At 39.8% G+C, this 21,766-nt stretch overlaps 1 protein-coding gene across 1 annotated transcript in view; it reads right to left on the reverse strand.

Annotated features, from left to right (window-relative positions):
- The window catches only part of LOC126865647 (A disintegrin and metalloproteinase with thrombospondin motifs 9), a 177,568-nt gene that overhangs the window by 35,161 nt on the left and 120,641 nt on the right, over nt 1-21,766 (reverse strand). The gene's annotated exons all lie outside the window — the stretch shown is intronic.

Raw genomic sequence — 21,766 nt, forward strand, 5'->3', positions numbered from 1 at the left:
TACGACGCATTCAAACGTATAATAATAACAATAACCAGCCGGTCATTACGCTAAATGGCGAACAGATCGCCTGTTCAACAGAAGCAGCCCCTTAACGAACCAACAAGTCGACGATATAATTCGCTAACGACATAATAACGCGTCCCATGGACGAGCAACCGAAAGAATCGCGATAGAGGAAGAAAGAGATGCCTGCGGGCATCGCGGAGCCGCGTCTCGACGCCAGGCATCGCGTCTTCAATCGTCGCAAAAAAACCACCGTACAGTCCTTTACGTTGCGGTAGGTCCACGATGGAATGCGCTTTCATTCCAATCGTAATGACAGCTTTATTGCTCGATGTAATTGCCATTATTATGCCTGGACGAGATTGCTCGTACACATTGTTCCGCGTGACTATCATCGTTCGACGAACGGAAATATCTTTGTAATTCGTGAGATTTTTTGTTTGGCGAAATGATACTGACACGAGTAATTAGATTGATGATCGTTGCGTGTGTACCTTTCCGTAACCACGAGAATGGAATTTCATTTTCTAAATGTGGATGATCACGAGCAGACTGTGGACATTTATGCAAATTCCTGCTTTTATGAAGACACGGCGGCGGATAAAGGAAAGATCAAATGACTTTAATCTTCATTTTAATCAATACGCCATACATTCTGGTAACTTTTACATTAAAAATTCTTCAGGATGTTGATAACAGTTATCTGCTTTGTGATATACAGGGTGTTTCGTAACACGTGCGATTCGCGTTTCACAAGAGGACAGGAGACACAGACACGATGATAAAGGTTCGTATCAACACGTGTCTCCCCTATTTGACCATGTTCCAAAGTTATAGTCACTTTTGTGTTGCGATAATTCGCGTCAGTTTTATCTCCGGAGAAGGTGCTCGAAATGGCCACCCTCGTCGGTTTGCACGCAAGCTTGCAGTCGTCGTGCCAAAGAATTTCGCAATCTTTCAGGAATTCCAGGTGTATGTCGAATAATACATACCAGTGGTAGACATTTCGAGTATTTTCTACGAAGCTAGATTGCGTATTATTGAAACACGAAAGTTGCTATAACTTTGAGACATGGTCAAACAGAACACGTGTTTACACGAACCTTCTCCATTGCGTTATGTCTCCTGTCCACTTCAGAAGCGAGTTCCACATGTTACGACACACCCTGTATATTACATTTATTCGTTGCCCTTGTTAAATATAAATCCACTTTGTAAAATTATTATAAAATGAAACTTAAGCAGAGGACCATTTTGCGTACTAAGTATTACGTATACCGAGTAGGTGGACGTTGTATATCTTGCAAACGTAAGATAATTGGCAGTCTGATTATACTAAAATATGCATACAATATATTTGCGTCATAGATTAAAATTGTAATCGTTGTGGCTGCGAACGTGCCAGTACGCGATTCAATAGAATACGAAACTTTGTAACTTCGCATCGTAAACGTCTCTTCAATCTTGCACGATAGGAGCTTCGATAATTTGATGCAACGTAAATCGTTGCATTTTAGACCCATCCCAACAAGATGCATTTCGAGTACTTTTCAAGCTGGCAGCTTGTTTCTAGCTCTCATTTCGATGTCGAGAGTCATGTTTCTGCGGTCTGTTAGCGTGTTCCGGCACATCGGGCCTTTTAACAGCCATTAGGGCGCGGCTTTTGTCATTCTAATTTCAAACGTGCATTCCTTCGCCGATGCCAACTGCTTTTTCGTTGGCTTCGGTTGCTACACTTATAACACAGGGTGTGCCCTGACACTGAATGACAAACGAGAATAATGCAAGAAAGCCGATCGTGAAAATATTTCTGTTCGCGGAGAAAGCGTCGACTGTGGAAAGTTGATCGATTTAATTTCTCTGACAGACGAACTTCTGTATTTCTGTATGAATATAAATCTGTAGAAAGGATGTATCGTAACACGTGGCAGCCACTTCAAGACAGGATAGGAGACACAGAAACAAGGAAAAAGATTCGTACGAACGTGTCACTTATCTGACACCCTTTTTCAAAGTTAATGGCCATTCTTCTGTTTCCATATAGATATATCGAATATAAATATACAGGGTGGTTGGTAACTAGTGGTACAAGCGGAAAGGGGGTGATTCTACGCGAAAAAAGAAGTGGAAAATATAGAATAAAAATTTTTCGTTTGAGGCTTTGTTTTCGAGAAAATCGACTTTGAATTTTCGCTCGGTACGCGTGCACTTTATCACGTCTCGTTATAACGGATCTCACTATAGATCGTTGTTTCGATGGAAAAATTAAAAACAAAAAAAAAAAAATGGTAAATGGTAAATGGTAAATGCTGGAAATGTCCATCCTCGGTGCGTATTATTCGACACACATCTGGAAATTTTGAGAGAATGAGAAATTCTTTGATACGACGACTGTGAGACAATCAGACCGTGGTCATTTCGAGCACTTTGTACGAAGGTAAGCAATTGCGAATTAATGAAATACAAAAATGGCTACAGCTCCGAAACAAAGTCAGATAGGACACTGTTCTTTTTATCAAGTTTTTCCTTATTTTCGTACCTCCTGCAATGGATGCCACACGTTATGACACGCTATGTACATAAAATCTGTTCATCACTGAAACCTGTGAGGTGGTATGTCGTGATAGGGTCGGAAGGAAAACTCAGATTTATTGAACGATAAATGTTTATTCATTCTAATGTCAATGAGTACACTTGACGCAGAGTTCGCGATTATATTCGGTTCGCGAATGCGCGGTTATAAGATAGAGCTGGGATAGCTACGATTCGAGATGCGCTGCGAGTGCGGACAATGATTGCACGAGATGTCGAGAGCTTAGATAATTATTCGACTCGAACCGTGTAAGTATAACGATCGTGATATGTTGACTCGCGGTAATAGAATTTTTGTCGCGATGCTGCTGCGGAGGGAGACTGCGTTGGTATGTATCTAAGGATGCGAAGGCATCGGATTCGTTGAGAAAAGCTTTGGTTTGGAAAATAAGGGAAATGTACGTTAATGTTTATTGGCTAATTCGTGTTGGTCGTTGGAAAAGGATGCTAGCTGCCCTTGAGAGGGTGTTCCTAGCGGGAAACATCGTACGTGAGAGATAGGAGATTTCTCGTGTGTCCCCGTGGTAGGTGGTCGACTTCGAGATTGATAAACAAAGACTGTTTATCTCTTTGGAGGATCTTAGCTAAAATAAACCCTAAGATTTATAGCGGTCCTTAGGCTAGCTGGAAATATTCGGTACGAATGTATCGACATCTGGCAATCATCTCGTCCGCAGGTATAGGGTCTTTGTGTCGTGCGTCACGCGACGTAAATTGTTGGGAAGTTTACTGTCAAGTGCCGCTACACCTGCTAACGATCTTTCTAGCAGGTATATCCGAGTCTCTAAAAACCCTCAAACTTTCGCATAGCCTGCAGCGTTTTCTAAGAATTCTCCACGTGCTCTCTCTCAGAAAATTCGAAATATTCCTGAAAGTCTCTGGAGATTTCTAGATTTCGTTGAAAGATTTCCTCTATGACCTGCCAGAAACTCTGAATTCTTCCTAGATAGGAGATATCCCAAAAAAAGGAAATCTACGAAACAATCTTTAGACCCTGGGAAATGTATATCTATGCATCTCTAAGAATCGTTACGATACAATTTTCAACCTTCCTGAAAGAAAGCCTCTAATTTCTACGAACCTCCTAACGGTTGAACTTCTCGGAACCCGTCGATCTTCAGAGAACATCGCCTTCTTTCTACCAAAAATGTCTTCGCCTCCTATCTCTGCTCTTACCGAAAATCCAGAGCAAAGGGAAACAAAAATACCCATCCCGAGAGAAAGGTGTTCAAAATACCATGTACAAGCGGTATCTGTCTGTAGAGACAGCGAACGCCCACGCTTCGAGCGGCATTTGGCCGCGGTGCAAGAGAACGGAAGGCGCCTCTCTCGCGAGATAATAGAAGCGGCGGGTGCGTGCAGCCTATTTGTCGTTGGTTTCGTGTCCGTGGCCGCGCTCGCTATGTTTTTCCCAAGCTGGATCTCGATCGAGCCCCGGGACCAGGCCTGGCGTGCACAGCCTTTATCCGCGTTATTGTCACGCGCCGTGCCTCTCTAACGTTAGTCAGCCGGCCAACATTCGCGGAAACCGGAGAATAAATCGCGGGCCACGACGTAATCGCGATCGTCCAATGGTATTCCGGTTCGAGGAACCGACGGGAGGATTTAATTGACGTTGGAATTCCTTCGCTCGACTCTGTTCTTGCTTTAGGTGGAAAACGGTTGACGACCAGCCTTTTTCCGGCTCCAACACGCAGAGTGACTTGTCTAGCGGTAGTTGCTTATTAGATAAATCTGGATTGTCCAACGCGGAGTAGCGGGTTTGTCGGTTGAATCGATTAGCGAGATACGGATCGTTCTTGAAGGAATTTTCTCGGTTAGCCTGTTAAGTGGCCTGTGGTTTGGTCGATCGTGCGAGAGATTGAACGGAGAATAGAGGCGTGACTGGGGGTGTTTATCAGATTTACAAGTTCCACTGGATAGGTTTCTTCGTTTGGTAATGACGCGGGATTTTGTGCTGTATGTGGGTGGATTCTGTTATGGAAGCATTGGGATAGAGTAAACCAGGGAGCCGAAGCAGAGAATAGCCATAGGGTTTTGGTGTACGAGCGATTTACATTTTTTAAATTTTTATCTGCTCGTGCATCGATGTATATTCAAACATATTTCACGTCTAATATTCTCCTGCCGAGCTTCTTCAATATTTTCGTCTTCCTATTTTCCGAAATAACTAAACTTTGAATTGATCTTCCAATTACATCGTAGAAGCTAATATTTAATTCCAAAACATTAAAAAAATAAATTTATTCGAGTGCTTTAACAGTTCTAAAAGCTTTACATATACGTATTTATATATACAAACACAAACATGTACATAATTCAAATGAAAAATTCCCAAAGTTCTAAGGAATTTCTCTCTCTGACATCTCCATTTTCCCAACTTTCAAAGTAAGTAAACTTTACGACTAGTCTCTCAAAAGTCCTAGAAATTAATGTCTAAACCGCCTGACACATCTTTATAAGTGGAGGTTCGCGACTGATAGGTGCATTCTAACAATAAGCGTCTCGAAACGACGGAAGAATGGTCGAACGAAGGAGGAAGAAAAAGCAGAATGAGTTATGACGATGGAAAAAAGTTTCGACGCGGAACTCTTACTTTTCTTGCGCCTCTTCAAACGACTACCCTTTCCCGTAGAACGTGTTAACACGTGTAAAGGAACGGATGATTAATTAAACGGAGGGCGAAGACATAGCATGGCACGTCAGAGTGAATGATCGTGAGAGTGGTATCTGGTGGTTTCTTGCCCAAAGGACGAGAAAAAGGGCCAACCCTTTCGTCATGGATCGTACATCATCCGTCGAAAAATCCCTAGACCGTTGTTCGTACCGCGATTTCATCGTCAGAGGCACTTGCCGTGTGCCGGACGAATAATGGCCTTAAGACGGTTCCGATGAATGCCGGGGCTTATAGACTCGTTCTAACGAAATTGATTCATTCGCCGACCGACCTTTTTATCGAGATTTTACGGAATTTCTGTCGCGTATCTAGCAATATCGTCGAGTTTGAAACGCGGCATAAATTTACAAAGATTTACTCTCGAAAGAATGTAAAGACTTTAAGGTGTTTTATATTTTAAAGTCCGAATCATCGAAATTTTTGCATTCTAAAATTTGATCGATCTCAACATAGGATGATATCTTCGTGTTACGAAGCTTCAGAAATTAATTTCCCTGCGAATCGGATATTTTTTATATACAAGGCGATTTACGTTTGACAAGGATGGTCAACGATTTTTACCCATGTCGCGAAAAATGATTTCTACCATTCCAACGCAATCGAATTTAAACGTTGTAAATTACATATATGTATAGAGGCGTAAACGTTGTAAATTAATTCTTAAATCTTATGAATTATTAGTTAAAGAGAAATAATCTGATAAATGAGAATAAACCAATTAATTGTCGAAATGAAATGTTACACAGCTGAGTATTATTTCAATTATATTTTTAATTATAGCATCCATTAATTAAACAGAAGTGAAATTTTTCCCATTTAGAACAGTGATTTCCTTTTTCTCGTCACGCGTGCAAGACTGAGAAGCGATTGAAAGATGGTGGAATTCCACGCTGAGGATGAGTTCGGTGGTAAGCGGCCGGTTTCATACGGGCGCGGTGATTTATTCGTAGATTTGAACCAATCGCCATAGGGGTTCTGCCGTGTATAAACCTGCCTCCACGTGAAATTTATTAAGCATGCACGGTCGTCCGGTTTCTTCCGTTCGACGCCACAATGCAGAACGTATTCGAAACGACTTCTGTCACGACCGATTCCAACGAGCCGCGTGAAATTATTCAACCTATCGCGCTCAGCTATTTCTACGATAAGTTCGCGTTCCATTGCTTCGATACGGTGTAAAATTAACGAGAATGAGAAATTTCACCTCTGGAATTTTTGCTATTTCTGGCAATTTTTGAATTTCCAACATTTCTGGAGCTTCCAAAATATCGGAAATCTTGCAAATTCAGAAAATGTTTAAATCGTTTAGAATTTATTAATTATTAATTTGTTAATTATTTAGTATAATTTTTGATTTCGCCAAATCCTCATTTAATAGAAAATTTAATTAACAATTAATGCTAAATAACTGGTTTTGTAGATACAGAAAATGTCTTAAAAATACGTCAGGAAAAATAAGTTGCATCGCACTAATAATTTCTTATAATTTATGAAAAAGGAGAACAAAGTATATATATATAAATTGAGAAAATTTAATAATTAAATTAAACCAACTAACTCCACAATTTTCGTGTCGATAATTTCATCGATATCAATACGTTTGGAGCAAAGATTAATACTAACGAGAGAAGGCGAACTTTCTAATTAATCTCCGCCTCGTACGCCATATACGTTCCTACATTATACTTACCAATTTTTCTCGAAATTAAGCATCAACCATGAACGTTCGATTTTAAGGACGATCAAATTGGCCACGTCCGCGTCGTTGTTCCACGCGAAGCAACGAAACAGCCGGGTTCTCTGCTCGTCGTTTCAGGTTTATATTTTCCCGCGTATGTTTCATCGCAAATCTGCCCGCAAAACGCGAAGAGCAGCAGAAAAGTAAATTACGGATGATACGAACTTTCACCCGAAATTACAGCGCGCAACGTAACTTTCCAGCAATTATCGGGCGTTCAGCGAGTAACATAAGTGTCCGTGTATAATTTGTATAATCGAAAGTTGCGCGATTTTCGTCTCGATGGATCGTGGATAAAATAAAAAATGTTAAAAAAAAAAAGGAAAAAGGGAAAAATATGGGAGAAGGAGAAAAATTGCGAAAAAAAGGGGAGAAAAGATGGTAGAAAACGGCGAGACTCGTAACCTTTCGCGAATTATTAAGTCATTGGTAGCGAGATCGTGATGGTAGGATGGATCGTAGCGAGAGAAAACATCGATCGATCGTTCATGGATCGTCAATTAATAACACGGAAGCGGCTCTCTAATAACATCCTTCGTTCAAATATTTTCCCGCCATAATTACGTCGTGAATGCATCAACGAATCGCTGAATCGGTCTATTAGCGTCGGTGTGGATGTTCCTAATGCGGGCTGGAAACCGGTAATTATCGCGATAACTCAAGTTTCTAACATCCTTCCAGCGAGGTGTGGTGAGTCAGTTCGTTGGAATGCTTTGGATGTTGCAACTATTATTTCGTTTGCGGATGTATCGAGTGGTTTTAAAAGCGACTGAATTTGTAAGTTACGTTAAATTTAGTTTAAACCAAACGAAACGATTATACCGTTGTTCTATGCGCATTGATAATTTGTCAGAATGTGAGAATATTGGTGTATAGATTTTATTTGATTATTCATTTAATTTTATGTTATCATGCATCAAATGTTTTAGGAACAATTAACTGGTATTGGAAACATTGTACTGTACCTTTTACTTGAATTTTACTTGAATTAAATGCAATTTACGTTTGAAACTAAATCTATAAATCGAATGAAATTTGAATAAAAATGATAATTTTGGATTTGTCCTAATCCGACTGTAATTAAAATTCTAATCGAGCTGACTCCCTATTGATCTACGTTTAAATCGAAAGTATGCAAGAATATAATTAGAAAATTCTTTCAGACCAAGTTCAATTTGTAGAAACGTTTTGAAAGGAACAGAGATTCCAAAGTCTACGTTAAAAGGAGATGCCAAAAGAAACGAAAAAATAAAGCACAAAGTAAATCGCTTACATCACGAACACTTTCACGTCTCAATATTACGTAACAATCGATGCAATGCGATTTCCAGATGATGGTATCCAATCAAGGATCAAAAGATCAAGAGATCAAGATGATCATGCGAACGAAACGTGTCGAGGTGGCGTTAACGCCTTCGATCTTAGAGACGTGATAATTTTTGAAGCTCGTAACTTTCAAATCCTCGAGTTTCGGAATCATTAAAATTGTCAAACAATAGAACGCTTGAGTGTTCGAAGTTTCAAATTTCCAAACTTGAAATTTTTGCATTTCCAAAGTTGATAATTTCTTAGCTTCTGAATTTTACAGCTTCCGAACTTTCAAACCTTTAAGTACCTAAATGTCCGAAGCTTGAAACTTGAAATTTTCGAATCTCTGAGGCTTACACAATTCTCTAACTTTCGAATTTTGGAGCTTCTGAACGTTCAAACCTTCAGATAGCCAAACGCCCAAAGCTTCAAACTTTAAATCTTTGGATCCCAGAAATCTACAATTCTCCAACTTTCAAAATTTCAAGCTGCCGAATTTTCAAACCTTTAAACACTCAGATTTCCAAAGTTTCCACCTTAAAATTCCTCCACTCCTCGAGTTTACGATCCTCCAACTTAACAAACTGAAAGCTTCCGAATGTTCTACCTTTCGAACGTTCCAATTTTCAAACTCTTCTCTCTTCTCAAACTCTCCAATTTCCAAACTGTCGAAATCCCAGTCGAACGTTTCGAAGTTCAAATCGTCGGAGCTAAAACTTTCTCAAAGAGATCGAAATTGTGATTTGTAGTGGACAAAGTCGACGCATCGTCGATTTCCGTGTATTTCGAACATAATAAAGCCGATAAGCTGTGCGAGAAGGTCCGAACGGTAATCATGGAAGGTTGTACTGTAATGTCTGTCATTTCGTTGCTAACCCGTAATAACACGACTTCTACCTTCGCGATTGTCGGATCGTGTCGCGATCCACGAGATCAAGATCGAGAACGGCGAGAGGGGAGTGAAAGAATGGGCCCTGTGCTTCGAGCGGAAGAGGGGAGCCGAAGGGCGCGGCGTGTACGTTCGATCTTGATCATCGTGTCCGTTATTCCGGGACGATCGCGCCGAGTCAATGACTTTTGCATATCTCTCGATCGATCTTTTCGCTTCGTCGTTCGGTAGAGAGTTGTTGCTTCTTCTTCATCGATATCCACGTGGTCGGCGCCCAGCTGTCTACTGAGAAACGTTTCACCGAATTTGGCAAGCCTGCTTGCGATCAATTTTTTCTATACTGAGAAATTCATTTTAATCGATCAAATTTTTGCTCGGGCAATTTTATTTCATTTTAATTTCTTACTATTCAATGGATAATTGGATCGAAGTTGAAGGTCTGCGAGCTATCGAGCTTCGAAGCTATTCAATTTTCTAGTTATGCATTCTAATTCGTTGTTAACGTCTTTTGACGTGCATATGCGTTCTAGGTGTATTTAATCTTCAATTACAATCGCGTTTCTCTTTCTATTTGTTTCTAATTTGCTGCCATCAAACGGAGAATCGAATCAAGATCACTTCAATCGTGAGATAGAAGAATCAATAAACTACATACATAGCTATTACTGTTCGTTTGTGTTCGAACTTTACTTCGTAACGACAGTAAGAAATAAAGTTTATAAACCAACGAACCAAGCGATATTTTCGAAAAATATCAAATAAAAATAAAAATACCATTCCAACTGAAAATCATTTCACTTTTCATCGGTTGCATAACCGATCGTTCGTCGTCGCGTATCATCCAACGTAGGTTCGGTCATTGGCTTGCTCGTCGTCAATATAGTGTACCTATACGAGGTTAGAAGCTAGCCTAAGCGCGATTATTAGTAATTACCGAGATAGTCTGAGGTCATCGCGCCATCGTACACGGCCGCACACTCTTTCCGTCCGACAGTTTTTCTTCGCTCGTCGTTAACCCTTCGTTTGAAAAGGATTCGATCAGAGATCATTCGGTTTCGAAAGGCCACCTTCGAAGGGCACACGCCCTCTTTGCGCAAAGAAATCTTCGCATCTCACCACGCCTTCCATTTAACCGGGCGCTTCTTGCCCAAGGTGCTTTTTGCAACTCTGATTCCATTCCATCCGCCTTCTTTTCTTCTTTCGTTTCACATCCACTTCGTTTTATTGCAGGCTCCGTACTGTTCCACTGCATGTCGATTCGGTTTTGTCAGATAATTCGGTCGGTCGGTTTCTTTCCTTTTGTTCTGGCTTGTTGAGAAGGCGATACGAAAAGGGTTGACCGAGAATTCAGCGCGTACTTTTTGCTTGAAGTTCTTGCAGTATGTTTAGTATTTTTCCAGTACTTTATTTTCCTTCAATCTTGTCGATAATCTGTCAACGTATTAACAACTTGCTTATTCCTTTACACGTAGACTGTAATACGTTAAGTTGAATCGAGTGGATGAAAGGGGTGGTTTGAAAAGAATTCAATCAACGATTTAGAAAGATATTTGAGTTCTTGGATTTTGTTAACAGTTTGATAGAAATTCTTTGTTGTTCGACTGCGTGTTCTTCTGGTTTCTTCGAACAATTCCATTCACTTCTTTGCGATCTTTTTCTTGTTCGCTCAATGAGCGAAGTAACAGATAAAAAATAGTTGTAAATTTGCCACATATTTTCTGACTGAAGTTTTAGGATCCATCCCGTCTGTCTATCTAATTTGTGTCTATCTAATTTAGTTGTAGATTATTTTAAGTGCTTTTTATTTATTAAATGAAAGGCATTAATCAAGACTTGAAGCTGGCGCATATCTTACGCGTAATTAAAGTTTCTGTATACGTTCAGTACCGAACTATTCCTCCGACAATTTTTTAATACAATTATTAAACATTACTAAACTTTTGTAAATTTCCTTATAACATGTTTTTCGAGTGTTTTACAGAAGCCTAAAAGAAAAAAATTATTCGCGAAAGAGAAGAATTTTTTCCATCGCCGCAACTGTTCAATAGAAGGAAACAATATCATTCGAAAAATTGCTTCAATTACATGCACGAACCCTAATCACGACGATGATCTTTGTTCCTTCGAATGCGAAACAAGCTTCTCTGTCATCGTTTTCATGCGTCACGCAGCTTTACCTGTTTCACCCGCCTTTTTCTTCCCTAAGTTAACCAGGAGATTTCAGTTTATTGCTCGGAGGTGCAGAAGGGCTGGTTTCTCGTTCGAAATTCGCGCGTGATTACAGGTTCATCGGCTTAACAGGTTTACCATGCCTCAGGCCCGATTCCAGCCTGTGCCAAAGGAAGGAACGAGCCATCGACCAGAGTATCGAGCCCACGACCGGCGTGGATCCTCGATCGATCGCGATCTACCGCCCACGTGCCTCTTCTACCCAATGCGTATGCCGCTTCGTATATATCCTTGCTTGTCATGCAACGTTTTGCTTTTGTATTTTTGTAAAGGACTTTTGTTCAAATATCTTGGAAATGTGAGCAACTTTTTTTCTTTTTTGTAATTATAATATCGGGTTGCAGTAACGAGTTCATTCGCGCAAGTAATTTTTTGGATTCTTCAAGTAACTTAGAAATATATTTTTAAATTTTCCACACTTTTTTCAGGCTCGTAAAGGAACTTTCTGTTCAAATATTTTGGGAAAATTTGGATTTTTTCTTTAAGTAATATTTTTAAATTAGTTGATGCTGGGTAATAGTAGTTAATAATTATCGTATTCTATTTGCGAGTAATTTTTTAAAGAAATAAATTCCCCTGTTAATATCAATATTTGAACTTCGAATTACTTTGACAATGTGAAAGCCAGCTAAATCGCTGATCTGAACGTCGCGTACACTATTCTTGGTATAAACGTTAGAATACTCGAAGGTAAACTTCTATCTATTTAAAGTGATCGATGATTACAACACAACTTCCGGGGTAAGGAGATTCCAACTCGGAAGGTTCCTAATGCTAATATTCGCGAGATTTACTACGCTAATATTATCGATCTTCTACTCTAATAAATTCGATAGTTTCCCAATATTTCTTTTCTACTTTAACAAACCTAAATCCAGTTTAGGGTCGGTTATATATAAATCGAAGCAAAAAGATATTCTACTTTTCCTTTCACTTATCTATTTGCTTCCTCCTTATTGATGCTTTAAAAATTTCTAAAAGAAAAGTCTTACGATATTACATTTTATGCTACCAAAATTTAATTAATGTTAGAATTTAATCTTAAAGTTAAGATAAATAACCAGTGGAAGACACAATGTTTATGTTGAAATAATATTAGGTGATATTTATTAAACAGAATTACAGAACCAAAAGTATTTAAAATATAAGTGAGTGATATGGTATAATTAACAAAGTGTGCAGGTAAAGAATTTATAGATTGTTGACAGTTGGCCAGTTACCCTCAGACTGACTGTACGTAGTGACCCATGGCCCCTTAAAAGATTTTCAACCCCACTCTCTATACAGTAGTGAGTATGACCTGTGTAAGTGTCCTGTTCAAATGCCTGTGTAGGTATCTGTATAAGACTATTTGTGTCTATGTGTGTAATATCGTTGTATTCCAACAATTAATATATGTGTCGGGTTAGTCGGTTTGGCGCTGGTTCTTGGGGCGCGTTGTGTTTCTTCATTAGGACAAACCATTGTAGTTGTTCAAAGAGGTTTATATTTACAGTGATATGTACAGGAGTTTAAACAAGGTTTAACTGTATAACGTAATAAGTCACTCTTAAAGTGAACAATGTTCTTAGGTTCAAACGATTCCACGGTCAACGGGATAACTCTTTGTTCAATTGGATATGTGTTAAACTCAAAATGACGTTTGCTATGACGTGCGGTATCTTTCAGATTGACAGACTGACGTTGTGAATAAACTCCCCAAGGTGCTCATAAGAATAAAAGACTGACACGTTCACACTTGTCAATTGCGTATTGATCAGGGTTATCAACAAAATTCCAGACGCCGTTACTAGGCAGACTCGCGTAGAGCCGTCATTGCTCCCGCCTCGGGACTTGTTTGTTAATACAACGTGTGTCCCTCAACATTGGTACTTCTACTGTGAAGTAAAACGTTCATCCCGTGACCGTGGCTACGTTCGGTGACCAATTGTATCACCTTGACCCCAAGCCCACTGTTATAATACTATAATGAACAGCTAAAACAAACAGTTTAGCCCAAAGTATTGGGAATCTTCCCAAAATTCTAAAAGAAAGGCCCGTTATCCCTACATCTCCGACATATGTAATTCAACTGTCAAATAGAGAAAAGTTATACAAAGAAAACGTAGCAATATCGGAGTTAATAGTAAATCTAATTAATAATAATCAATTAATAGTAAATCGAAGATAAAATCGATAGACGTTCTTATTAAACATTGTATCTTGCACGTTGAAAAATAAAATTGCAGCCAGATGATTTTAAGTGTGTATTTTGCGTGTTATATTCGTTAAATTGATATCTATATAGATATTAAGTTCAAGTGAAGTACATACGCATAGTTAAAAGATGTATTCACCAACTACATTTCTATTCGAGAAACGTAGGTCGTTTCTATTCGATGGCCTACTATTTATGCATCGCTATACTCGACCGATTGTTGTGATTTATTATGCTACTCCGTTCTTTTATAGATTTTATCCTAATTATACAAGATCGTAATTGACACTCAGCTGGGTAATAAAATATCCCATTACAATCGGAGTACAATCAACCTTACAACGTCACAGGAAGTACGAACGAACGTATGTTACAAGCAACCCAAAACCATAAATCAATTACATCATTCAGCTCTTTGCAAACACACCTACATCGCTATTAAAATCTCATTCACACCGCCATACTCTCAACCCACTTGATTGTCTAGTACTTTCAGCATGCCTATTCTAGTCTTGTTGATTTACTTTACATCTTCTGTTCAGTGTAAGTTACACGAATGACCAAACACAAATAAATAATAAATACTAGAAAAATAAGATATTCCATTGGTTAAGCAGGAAAATGGACCAAGTATCGTTGTATTACCTATTGATCAATGATTTATCAGTAATTTCGCAAGGTTTTTGCACAAGACGAAGAAAACGACGATTTCTCGTTGAATCAAATTACTAAAAATATAACATGTACCTAAGATCGTAATAATCAAAGCTTAATCAATCGATCATTACCATTCCAACATCTTCAAACTTTACTCCAACCAGACAGCGCGTAGAAATGTACGTGCAGAGGTTCCATATTTCTATAATCAGTGATTTCTAATTTTATAATTCCATGTTTCTACGATCTTCTAAGGTTCTCTAATTCGTCGAATTTTCTAAAGATTGTACTCGAGAACCTGAAATATTACATTGGGTTGGCAACTAAGTGATTGCGGATTTTGTCAATATCACCTAATGGCAAAATCCGCAATCACTTAGTTGCCAACTCAATATAACCTTCAACATTCTTGCGAAATCTCTACATTTCCTAAGAAACCTTAAAGTTTCTTGAAATTTCTCTAAAATTTTTCAATATTTCCGAATAAGTTTTCGACTGAGTACATTAAATTTCAAAAGCTTCCTAGAAGTTGCTCGAAGGTTGACGATATTCCTAAAATCTTCTCATTTTTCAGATTTTCCAATAACCTTGGAACTTGGCGAAACGATCTCCTAAGAACATTGCATTGTAAAGCATCGTCGCGAGACCTCTCAACAACCAACAACGACGATATAATCGAATTCGTGCAGCTCGCTCGGAAAACAAGAAACGAATGCGCAACAAGGTGCGAATAAGAAGCGATAGAGGGCACGAAGTATTTGAATCGAACGTTAAACGCCTCATAACGCGATAAGGCCGATGCTCACGGGGCAAAAGCAGGGCAACGGCTATCGTGAAAAGTCACGGTCTATCGTGTAGATGGTCGCGACGTGGATCGTGACCTAATCTCGTTTGAAAGCGAAGGGCGTAACCGTGGCGCGGATCCAGCAAAGTCAGAGGGAAGAGGCATTAAAGAAGTTGGTCCCGCGGCGACGACCACCTGTACCGAAACAGGTTCAGCCATTTACGGATCCCCCCCAGGCGAATTCTGACGTTCCATCGAGACAGCTTGGCGACGTGCTCGCCTCGTCCGCGAGTAACGCTGTCCAAATCTGCGTCTCTGCACGCGCGTCCGACCACCTCTGATCTCTGCGTGTTCGTGCATCTTCGCGCGATGTCGCCTCGAACAGGTGAATGCGAGATTCGAACAACGAAAAATAACGAAAATGGAAAAGTAACGAACGATGATCTCGTGAATCTAGAAAATTGCGAATCTAATTTTTTTTCACCATGTTCGAATAATGAAATCCTTGACGAAGATTTTAGGAAGAAATTAAAATTCAATCGAAGCTACCGTGGCAACTTTCTTCTTCCTTTCTCCAAGTCTACTTAATGTTGTTACTTTCTTATTCGTTGCAACCGATAAAGACTTGCAAGAATCTTTAATATCGAAATATGAAATTACGATAACGATTCTTCCATTTCACCGTGGAAACTTAAAAAGAAGAGAACGAGTTGAAGATTACCCAAGGGTTAAGTACCTAACTTCTGTTTACCTAACATCTCTAAACTTCCGAAACTACTAAGTCATCAAAAACTACTCCCACTTTTTCTCTCCCTTTCTCTCTCCCTATATATATCTCCTTGTCCATGGGCACGAAATCTCCCTGTTCTTTTATTGCAGCTTGTAAAGGGCCACCACCCTGCAATATCTCTTCGATAAACACACAAACGATTCGGCCAGGATCGCATGTTAATACCAGTGGAACGTGGTGGCGCGCGATAAATTTCGTCAGTAGTCGAACACGGTCCGTTTATTTTTCCTGAAAAATGACGAAAGCCCCAAAGCGCTACTCCGGAGGTGAGCCTGCGGTCTTCGACCGCGTAGGGTTAACGTTCTTTAAATTCGTACACACGCGCTAGGCCCTCGGGCGAAGAAAAAGGGCAGCAACCGATGGGGGAGATGATCAAGGTCCCTGAGATTAAAAAAAATATACCAGCAACCATCAATTAACCACGCTGCTGATTCCATAAGCAGATGGAAGCGTGTGTCAGCGAGAAATCTTCATCATGGCGTCTCTAATGATAAGGAGCTTACGATATATTTGACGATTACAGATTAAAGTAGTTCGAGGGAAATGTAATAAGAAATATAATTGTAAACGTAATAAATCCAAAACTAAATATAATGAAATATAAGTATGACATAAATATGATATTGTGTAATAAGAGTTTCAAATTTTAGTACATTATGCCTGTCTTTGATTTCTCTTTATGTTTCTCAAAAAACAAAGCTATCCAGAAAGATGTGTTTCTGTTATCTAACTAACAATTAACCGACGAAATAACTAATATGTAAGAAAAATAATTTTTTCACAGCCCGAAGAAAGATTTAATCCTGAAAATAAACTTTAAAGTATGTTTTAAAGAAGTTAAAATGAATTGATAACTTTTGAGCCTGTTCTAAACGACAAATAAACTTGTTCGTCAAGAACTCACGAAAATAATTCGTAATTTTCCCTTTGATTATCAATTCTCTATATATTTAAACGCTTCTAAAGATTTTTACGTTTTCCTCTGTGGTGTCAATTAGGCGTCTTCTTAAGAAGCTTCTCTGTACCGTCGTTTTGTCGAGTGAAGATGTTACTTCTAAACTATCGTGGTTAGAGATCAATCATTTACGCAGCCATTCTCCTTTGAGATGAAGTCATAAATCACGCGAGACTAAGGATGCAATTTGTAAGCTTAATTGTATTATCGTTGAATCGTTGCAAGTTTCTAGAGTTCGAAGTATGAAAGACCTTGCCAAAATTAATTACTTTGTTCTTGGAATTTGATGTATCCTTTCGTGTTCCTTTATTAATGAGTCAGGCTATTGTTCATAAATCATCGCGGTCTTACATCAATCAGCCGTGAAACAAAAGAAAGAAAATCATAAATATCAGATGTGTAATCAAACGTATGAGTCGTGGATATAATTACATTAATATTCAATGAATGAAAGCTGTCAGGCTCGACAACCTTTTGAAGTGGAAAATTCCCACTCGAGCGAAACAACGATCGAAGGCATATCGAGACCAAAAATCGCGTCCTTTTATGGGCAACATCAAAGATACTTGCTAAAAGAACCGTGAAAGTGGAAATCTGATAGTTACTAACGTAGGCTGTATAGAATTGTCGACATACTAGATGGTAATAACGTTAATATCAGAAACCAAAAACGGCACACGAGCGCGTAAACACGTTGATAAAATAAAAATAGTATGCAGCCAGCTGTGAGAGCGCGTAATCAGCACCAAATAGCGATGAATCGCATGCGTGTAGATCCACGTATGTAACCGTTGGTAATGTACCGCGAGACGCGTAATATCCGGCAGACGGCGCAAAGACCCTCTTGAGGACTTCACGTTAAGACCATGGAAATAGGACACCTCTTTATGTTCCTCTTTTATAGCGTCTGCATGGGAGTAGAGACGCTAACGAATGCAGAGACATAATATACCGTAGATTGACAAACAATCAGGAATTTATTATGAAAGGATGACATCACTATGACTTCAGGCAGCTGACTCAAAATTATTTGAGTACATGGAAGAGAAAGAATCATCAGACTCACCCAGGGACTAAGAGATATCTCGGAAGAAAATGAACATCCTATGCGTTGCTCGACAGTCTCGCTCAAACGCTCAATACTGTTACTGGACAGTATTACAGATAACACATAACACGTATACGATAACGCATGGGATTTGATCGACGACGATGACTCTCTACAGGATATCGTACGAAATATTTCGATCGGGCACATGATACACCTTCCCGGTAACTGTGTTATCACGGAACGCAAAGAAGAAAGTAAGGAATGCGATAACGAAAGAATCAGATAGCAACATCGAAGGTGCAGTACAAGCAGAATCCTCAAAGGAGCTTCTCAGAACTATAAAGTAGTCATTCGGACAATTCCACGTGCTAATCTTAAGCAGACCACCCTAATAAATTAGAACCCGCGCGGAGAAGAAATTCGTTCGAAAAGGATACGATCAGAACATGGAATAGTGGCCATCTTGCGAGGAGTTCATCCAGCTTAGAGTAACTCCTCGCAAGAGGAACACATCTTCTACATGAGCCACTCTAAGCAAGTAGATTGGTCATAGCTGGAGCATCTAGTCAGGTGCTACTTCTGCGCCTAAGACATCCTAGGAAAAGTATACGATATGCACGTCGTATGGTGTCTAGACACATAATTAATTAGGACACCAACACTGTAAGAATAAAGGACGCAACTTTTGATGCGGCCGCCGTTAGGAAACCTTCTCAGACAAGAGCCATAGCTGATCGCTGCAAGGACGAAATGCCAACCATCATCGTTCAATACCACATGCTATGCATCCCGATTAACCACAAACCCATGCGGAACCAGCACAGGGAAATTCAGGCGCAGGCCGACAACAGACAGGAAAATTCAGGCGCAGGCCGACAACAGACAGGAAAATTCAGGCGCAGGCCGACAACAGACAGGGAAATTCAGGCGAAAGCTGGAAAGGGACAGGGCAATTCAGGCGCAGGCCGTCAACAGATAGGAAAATTCAGGTGCGAGTCGGAAACAGATATGGAAATTCAGGTGCAAGTTGAAAACGGACAGGGAAATTCAGGTGCAGACCGGAACCAGACGAGAAAATTCAGGCGCAGCTGTAAAAGACAAGACTACGATGATGTGAAGCTTCGAGAGATCCGGTGTCACCTCCCCTAATCGACTACCATCTAACCAGATAAAGAAATTCGACAAGATAAATTCGATGGACGCGCCAGTGGATCACCAGGGCCCAATACAAGCGATAATGCCATCGTCGGACCAGGGTGATCAAGGACGAGATTAGACGCAAGATCGAACGTTTGGAAAGATCAAGGTTATCGCAACTTACTCTTCTGACCGGCGCAACGAAGAACGACTATATTATGACTGTGATGTTCTGGTAGCATGTATGAGCGAATGAACGTATTAACACTTTGACAGCCGCTGTCACTTAGATATAATAATTTCGCTCTTTCATCCGTTGCCGACCATTGTCACGTTTAAGTGACTTCAGCTTCCTTTTTTAATTCAATCGGCATTTACGCCCGAGATAAATTATCTCTATGTTTGATAGTTTTATCATTTTAAATATAAGATATAAGAAATGATTTACAAATGCACTGGAGCCTAATGGTCTAGTGAAAGTCAGAATGGTCAGAAGATGATTATAATCCCGATTTTTGTATAACTGTACGCAACGACCAGGAAATAAATCAATAAATTCATACAATGCATAAATGTACAAAATATATTAACACGATACGATTCAGTAATGATGATACTCTCGATGGAATTTTCTCGAAAAGTGTATCGTAATTATACGATAATAGACCAAGCGAAAAGTGCTGGCTATTGATAGTAAGTGCTACGCGCGAGAAATGCCTGGCTGTCAAAGTGTTAAGATAGAATGGGTTAAGATAGGATCCGATCCGCATGGCGCGAAGATCATCACGTGCCAAATTGTCTATTAGAGCATTACCAGAACTTTAAGCGAGAAATTACGACGTCCTCTCTTTGTACTTTAACGTTAGCCTCGCAACTCGTACGGGATGATCGTAATTACGACCACACCTTTGCGACTTCGGAGGCATAGCAACAGAGTGGCGTGGTAATTTCCGCCCCACATAGATCCGTGTAATTCGATCGCATTATCGCACGTGTGCCTCGAGTGACGTGATGGATAGCCGGGGTGCAATGAGCGCACCATTATCTATCTCATCCTCGATGCGTTCGTCCAGGAATGTGCAAATTCGGCGATTCTATGTGCGCTGTAACACTGTCGCAGGCTGAGGTTCCAACACACAGAGTCTTTGAACTGAAGATCTATAGTCAGTAAAGTGGTAACGAAACGGTAAGAGTAGTCAAGGATTCACTCGTGTGCTGCTTGTTAATCGTTTGTTGAGTCTTGCAACAATCGGTAAGACGAATTCAGACTTACAAGCCCCTGTAACGAGTTGCTCGCGGTTCGTACGAGTCTCGCGCGTGTATGACAGACATCCGTAGCAAGGCAATAAGCCGGAGTCTACAAGGTAGTGTTGAGCTTCGTTCGACGTCAGTAAATCCCTGGTAAGGTAGAAGCGAGTATTCGCGAACCGAGGTCGCGAATGAATATCGTAACCTATTGTAAAGTTTCAATCGTAATTGTATGATATAACAAGTGGTATAAAGCGGAACCGTGAACGTGTACGTGTGGGTATCGATAATGTGAAACGGTCAGCATCCATCGTGTGTCTTAGATGTACTTAGTTATCTCTCTTCCCTTTTGTCTCCTTTCTTCTTGTTTCTTCTTTCTCCGTTTCTCTCCAGCGTCACGAGACGCACGAGCGACGACGTCTGTTCATGTTTGTATAATTTCGGGTCGCTCGTACGTATCGCGAATAAAATTGTATTTCAATTTATTAGACCGAAACATTTGTTTCCTTTCTTCCCTATCCTTCTACATGCATCTACGTTAAAAATAAATGTAAAGCTCGAGAGGCGCCCGGGCTACCGTAAATAAGAAAATTTAAAAAAGAAAAAATATAAAAAGATCTAAGAAGAAAAAAAAGTTGAAAAAAATTTATCGGGCCGAAATTCGACTTATTTCACATATCTAAGTACGAGTTCCTGTTGTGTGAATGAGAATAATCATAGCCAGTAAGAAGAATCAGGATACTATTTTCTGACAAATGCGAACTAATTCCAACACTCGACAATTTGTTGTTGTTTTTGAGCAATTTGATTTCGTAAAACGTTCTCTCGGTTTCTTTTGCCAAAAATTCCTCCACTTTTGTATAATACAGCGTATCGTATCAAACCAGTGCTATGAACTCAGATTTAGGAAAATTTTACCTCGATCCACTTCTGCTCTCAATAATTCGGAGATTTACTGTATCCACCTCGTTTTCTATTTTACGAAAATCCTTGCATAACAATTGAATGCACCGAGAACAACGATAATCAAACGTATCTAACTGGAACCTAGAAAAGTACGAATAAAATCGCTGGCAATCTGGAAACGAACGTCGTTACACATTCAAAATTAATTTATTCGACGCTCGATCAATACGAAATTGCTGCACCTTTACACGGTAAAAGAGAAACCAGAACCGCGATGAATTCATAAATAAAAAAGGAGTTTCGCGAATCGATCATCATCTCTCGGAGAAACTCGAAGATCATCCAACGAACATAAGACACCAGTCGACGGCTGACGAAATAATTAATCCGCGCCTTGGTGGACAATGAAATGGCTCGACAACGGAATGTTAATCGAGCTGTCGAAAAAACCGGTCCTGGGCCAAGAAATGAAGAAAAAAAGAAAAAAGAAAAAAGAAAAGAACGATCCGATCGTTCAGGCCCCTGTCCATTTATTTATTCGCAGATCTTGGCGGCGCACGCTCGAATGAACTTTCACCGTGCGACACACGCGTGACATGTCG

The sequence above is a fragment of the Bombus huntii genome, chromosome 5 (genome assembly GCF_024542735.1).
Source record: "Bombus huntii isolate Logan2020A chromosome 5, iyBomHunt1.1, whole genome shotgun sequence".
NCBI classification, from domain to species: domain Eukaryota; kingdom Metazoa; phylum Arthropoda; class Insecta; order Hymenoptera; family Apidae; genus Bombus; species Bombus huntii.